General features: G+C 33.9%; 1 pseudogene; it reads right to left on the bottom strand.

Moving 5' to 3' along the window:
* Nucleotides 1-1508: 1508 nt before the first annotated feature.
* Nucleotides 1509-4179, bottom strand: LOC149547584 (dynamin-related protein 4C pseudogene; annotated as a pseudogene).
* Between the last annotated feature and the right edge of the window lie 2380 nt (nt 4180-6559).

The raw sequence follows: 6559 nt of genomic DNA, 5'->3' as shown, positions 1-6559 counted from the left end.
ACTTCACAATGCAAAGGCAAGAACTTTGGCACTTGCGCCCTTTGTTAAGAAATCAAATCTCCTTCGAGTACATTGGCATTTTCAAAATGAATGTAATTTTCAATAACTTTCAAATTAAGTTGTATAAGTGGCACCCAACTTAAATTTAAAAATCATGTCAATGACAAGGAGACTTATGTTTTGTTTGTTCATTACATATAATTTTCTTAGCTAACAAGCATGAATATGATATTCAAAATGTGAATTTGAAGTAAAGGAGGAAAAAAAAAGCACAATATTCCATATTCATGTTTGATATATGTAGATGTGTTAGAATTTTCTTAAATGTCAGTGGAACCACTTCTAGAGTGCTTCAAGCTTATCAATAATGTTTAGAAGTGTAGACTTGGTTTCTTTTATCATTGCAACAACTCAAAAGTCAAAAACCCCATTTACCAATCTTGTGCAACATAATTTTGATAGACTCCATGAGTCTCATGAACTTCATCATGACTTCCATTGAGGTTATGGTTAATATTAGGTTTAGAGATAAAGTTCAATACAGATTAATCTTAGTATTAAGGTAAGAATAAAGTTAGAATTAGCTTAAGATTTAGAATTAGAGTAAGCTACAAGTTAGGGTTGAAATTGAATTAATATAGTGCATCATTAAATTTATATTTTAGCCATTGAAGTTAAAGTAGTATTGAAATAGAACATTAAGATTCCAATTACTAACAAGAGTTAAGATTATAGTTTAATTATAACAAAAATAATGTTTAGTATTAGTGGTTAATTTGGATTAAAACTAAACTATTATTGAAATGCTAGCATAAATATTGTAATTATAGTCAAGGTGAACTTATGACCAAAAATTACCTTTATATTGCATTCAAATTAAAATAAATGTTAATATTAAGATTAAATAGAATTCAAATATCAAATAAATTAAAAAATCAAATAAGCTATAAATTAAAAATATTTATATAGATAATTAAAAATACTTTTACACTTTTGTTTTCACTATGCACCGATTTCAAAAGATAGAATGCTATTAAAACATTGAAATCACAATTTCGAAAGGTGGATATTTCATTGTCTTTTCACCTCACTACATAAATTTTCATTTGATCTGAAGACTTCAAAATAAGTTTTATCGATGATGAAGCTTGGAGCTCTCTCTATCTACTATTCCTTATCACCTCCCTATTTGTAATTAGATTATTTGATTCGTTTAATGGAGTAAACTTATATCCTTAACCAAAAAGCAGAAACTTGGTATTCAAATAGCCCATGAACTCCCTGATTTTTTAAGAGGCATTTTCTGGAAAAATAGTCCATGCATTGCAAATCCAGTACTTAATCAGATCAATGAACAAAATCAACATGAGGCTGAGATATAAGCATTAAAGATAACTCTTCTGTAGTATAGTCTGATATACATAGAGATGTAACCATTTTCGTCTTTCTTCAATGCTACAAGACCACAAAAAACAACAAGAAACTTCAGAGAAATAGTTCTACTCTTCTCAAAACTTACCAATTATTTTCTCAAGTGTAGACTTCGATTCTCTCACCATAGAAATCCTCTTGAGGAGATCCTGCCTCTTACTGGTTGCTTTTGGGCTCTCTTGAAGAGCTTCACCTATTTTGGCTGACTCTCCATTTCCTACTACTTACAAAATGATGAAGTTCACAATATCATTTTGAACCATTTTATGAAAAGTATAGCGAAGATGGAGAGAATCTCATCAGCAATCCTCATCTTTACTACATTCCAATATGTCATGACACTCATCTTCATCTCAAATGCCGCATCCAGCTGATCACTTCCTTTTGGTACATTTTTTAGGCTAAACTCACCCATTGCTCTGTACTTGACAGTAGTCAGATTCTTTTTGATAGCGTCCTTTAACGTTCTCTTCCATCCCTCCCACTTTGACTGGGATTCTGAATATGTAGGATTCAAGGTAGAGAAAATAGTCCTCTGCATGTCGAGGGTATCTTGCACAAATTTAATGCATTCCTCCCTTTCACTGTCAATAAGAGCTTGAAAAGCTCTGTGTGGAGCTGAATGGAGTTCGGGATAGCTTTCTATTTGGATATCAATAAAATGTCGTACAATCTTGTTTATATACTCGCAAGCCTTTATGGCTATATCCCTATTCTTCTCTGAAACGGAATCGATCTGTCTTTGCAGAAGAGTTACTAAAACAGAATGCGGTAGGAAGTTTGATAGACTAGCCCCTTGAGTTTCCTCCAGTAATTTTACTTCTTCAACCAGAAACTCATCTAGGATTTTGATAATTACACTTGACAGATCTGGCAAGTAGCTCTCAAACATCCTGCGGAGAAAGGCAACACAATGCATTTCCGGTTCCTCGGCAAAAAGGTCAATATCACCCTGGACAACAAGCTTGTGCAACATCCCTTTGATAGAATCTACGAGTCTCATGAACTCTACCTTGGCTTCTGCAAAATTAGAGACAACTCGAGGCAAAGCATTCAATTCTCTGTCTGCTCTTGGAGAGCGTGGAGTCAATCTTTGTGACTGTATCAGGTAAGCATTTAAAGATACTTTGAAGGGAAATGGGAGCACTTCAAAAAGTCAGTTGAAATCAATATACGCATCTTGTATGCAATAGTTCCTTGAACAACTTCTAATAAGTAGATATAAGTGCATACTATTATGTCATAAAAGCAGAAACAGACATAGTTGATTTCTCACAATTAAAACCTTAAAAGAAAGTGATTGCAATTTATGAATCTAAATAAATTTCAGCAGCATTACAATATACAAATTATTATTTTACAATCATGAAACTAGAAGAATGAGACAGAATAGAGAACACAGATATAAGTGTGGAAAACCTTTCCAGATAAAAACCCCACCCTCCAAACCATCAAACTAATGTATTATTCAGCAACAAGTTACAATATATTTTCAACCTTCACATGAAGATTTATGTCTTGCTCCACCTTAGAGAAAATCTAGCAGCATAACCCTGTGCAAATAACTTATCATCTCCCTCTCCATTCTCTACAACAATGCTTTGTACTTAGAGAGTTTTCATACAAGAGGAAACCATTTATAAAACGTCTACATTCAACGCATCTACAAATTATTTTAGGAACTTCCTTATGCACAATCCTTGTATAAATCACCAAAACACAGAGGCTTTCTGTTTTTCTACTCCATGTCTTTTCTTATGAAAGAATCCAACTTCATTTAGCAACTTTCCAAAAAAACACAAATAAAAAAATAAATTGTGCTAAGACTAAGTCACCTTATCCCAACATACTTGATACCTGAATCTTCTTAACCTTTTCGACCACCATAGATGTTCCAACAATATTCTTGTCAATTTTAGAAAGATTGGGGTCTCTCGTGAAGCGTTCATGTTCTATTTGCTTGGCCTGAGAGATAGATTCATTCCCTACCCTGCTTCTCACACAGACATACCTGAGACCTATTTTTACTGCATTATCTGTGACTTTCTCCAGCACACCCTCTGGGGCTTTGTCTACCTTGGTTACCACAGCCAATGTTCTCTCCTCCTTTTCATCTATTTGTTGGGACATTCTTATCGACTCACACGTGGAAAAATCCACAGTAGTAGATAATACATTCAGTATTATGCTCTCCTTGGGAGCTATGTATTGCATTATGATGCCTGATACTTGCTCGTAGATATCTTGTGGCTGGCCATGCACAGGCACCCTTGTGATTCCTGGAAGATCAACCATGGTGAGATCTAGAGCATGGGGCTTCCATATATTGAGTGTTATTAGGGTGTCGCCAATACATTTTCCCGTTCCTGCAAGCTCCTCTGTTACTGAATTGAGTGTTTCCATTATGCTCGATTCTAAAATGATCTTTTTCTTTCCGCCATACTCAACGACTAGAAGAGATTCCTTAGGCTCATCGTTATGCAATCTCATAACCAGGGGTACCCTGGTACAAATGCCATGGCCTCTTAGAAGGCTAGTGCCAGCGAGAGATTCGAGAACACTTGACTTCCCAGATGACTGATCTCCAACAACAACAATGGTCGGAAGATGAACACCTTATTCTGTTACTCCTAGACCACGTAGATTGTCTACCGTGTCAAGCAGTGGGCGAATGCGCTCATTGTAACTTTCAGTTAGAGATGGCGTTTCCCCTTTCCCAATATGTAGATTGTCAAGCATCGATGACATAACCTCTCACTTTTCAAACGATGTGTGTGCCATGCTGCGTGCGTAAAAATAACTTATCAAAAATGTTTTTCTTCATAAATATATTAGAATAAATGCACTTATGTTCTAGAGGAATACATGATCGAACACAGACTAAAATATATAAGTATATATTATTATACTTTGCTGTAAAATAATTGCCCCAATATCTTTTTTAACAAGGTCTATGAAAATTGATAATTCAATTTCCAACTTTCCTAAGATAAGGCATGTAATATATTAGTTTGTACAGTACCTTCAAGGGACCTGTAATTTACTATTCGCTAAACAATGGTGCTAAGCATAGTTCCCAGAAACGTGACGTGATGGGGAGGCCCAGTTTCGCGTTTCAACGCACGAAACAGGTTTCCCGTCACGAAACCGCCGTTTCAATCAATATTTTTAAAAAAATAAAAAATATCTTTAGACTGAAGTTTATTATTAATTTTAAGTTCAAAATATTTCAAAATCAGTTTTGAGTTTTTATTATTATTTATTTCTGGAGTTAAACATATGATATATATAGATATTCTCTAGTTGAGTTAACACATTTAGTTTAAAAGATCAGTTTCAGTTAGACTGAACTTTTGTTATTAGTATTTATTTATAGAGTTAAACATACTATATATAGATATTCTTTAGCTTGAGTTAACAGTTAGTTTAAAATAAATAATTAACAGTGATAATTTTTTATGATGAAGTTAAAATAGTAGTTTAACAATTAGTTAAATATGAATGTTACAGATATTAGATTTGAATTTTAAAAATTCATGTGAAAATAAATTAACTAAAATTATATATATATATATATATATATATATATATATATATATATATATATATATATATATATATATATGTTTCTTTTACGCAACCTTTAAAAGTTTCGTTTCTGGTCACGTTATCGTTGTGGTTATGTTTCTTGTTTCTCGTTTCTGGTAACTATGGTGCTTAGTAGCTACTATATTGTGCATACAACACTAATCAAAGATTGCTTCAAAAAATATTGCAAATTTTCCAAATAAAACCTGGCTCTATTCATTTTATTAAGCATTTAATCAGAAACCTTAATGTTATAGAAACAATTCATTAGGGTAACATGGATCTAGAAGTTCCCATTTAAAAGAATAGTGAAAACCATAAAATGGTAACAATAGTCTCCGAAGGAAACAAACAAATCAAACAGATAATATTGAAAAATGAAATTGACACTTCGGGACATTCTCTATTCAATTCAATAGTAGAGTAGCCCTACTAAATTAGTGGATCCTTAGGCCAATTTGGTTCTTACGGTAATATTCTCCTTTAAAACTTACAAGAAGAAAGTGTTGGAAGAATTAATTTCTATCCAACAACTATTATCGGTAGCCCACAACTTCGCCGTCTAGCCCACCGTCCAGCCCACACTCCAGCACCATCCATATTAAATAAGAGACAAATAGCCGTCCAAGCACCGGCCAACACACCAACCTCACCGTTTACTATTAAATGTACATTTTCTTATAAATATCATGGATTGAGCTTGTGATCAGCAGAGCCCATTTTGGGTTTCTCATGGTGGATCATGAGTGGATGGAATGCTGTAGCATTCTATGAATTTGTAATAGATTTCAGATATGTTAATGAGTATGAAGTGCTGTAGCACAACTTGATGTCTTTGTATTTGTCTTTGATCCACTCTATCCACCTCCTTCAAGTGGTATCAGAGCTAATGGGAGATGATCTTGGAGATCATGGAGAGGTCGATGATCTTGAAGTGTTTTTTGGCAAATGAAAAGTTTCAGCCATTGAGTATTTGTCATTAAGGTTGTGGCATCATAGCCCAACAAGCAATGGCATTTGAAGTTATCTTCTGCAAGAATAAAGAGAAGAACAAGTCAAGAGATTGCTATGAGAAACAAAGAAGCTGTGAAAAGAAGAAAGCCAAAGTTGAAGTGTGTTTGAGTTAGTGCTGTGTGACACTATCATTCATAGATTAGAAGCATGTGGAGCATCTCTATGCAAGCGGGAGTGCCAGAGAATGCATACACATGGCATGGAAGATTTGGATCATGGAAATGTTTATTATGTCTTTTGTTTAAGTATGTGTGTTTGATGTTATAGAATAGTTATCGAACTTAGTTGTGGTTGTAGTAACTGAAAGTGTGTTGATTGGATAAAAGTGTTGGGATTGGAAGTGAAAATTTGTCTGTCTAATTGTGAAAGATACGATGTTCTTGATAGTGGTCATGTAACAGAATTTGGTTGTATTGATATTCCCCAAACAAGTGATTAAAATTGAATTAGTGATGATTTTTAATGGGCTATGTGAATGTATGGGGTGCATTATCGGTTGTGCCCGACACCCTAAAGGTTTTTTGGT

Source organism: Cupressus sempervirens, chromosome 7, assembly GCF_028749045.1.
Source record: "Cupressus sempervirens isolate cs-2001-9-10 chromosome 7, ASM2874904v1, whole genome shotgun sequence".
Lineage (NCBI taxonomy): Eukaryota > Viridiplantae > Streptophyta > Pinopsida > Cupressales > Cupressaceae > Cupressus > Cupressus sempervirens.
This window is presented reverse-complemented; position numbering and strand designations above follow the sequence as displayed.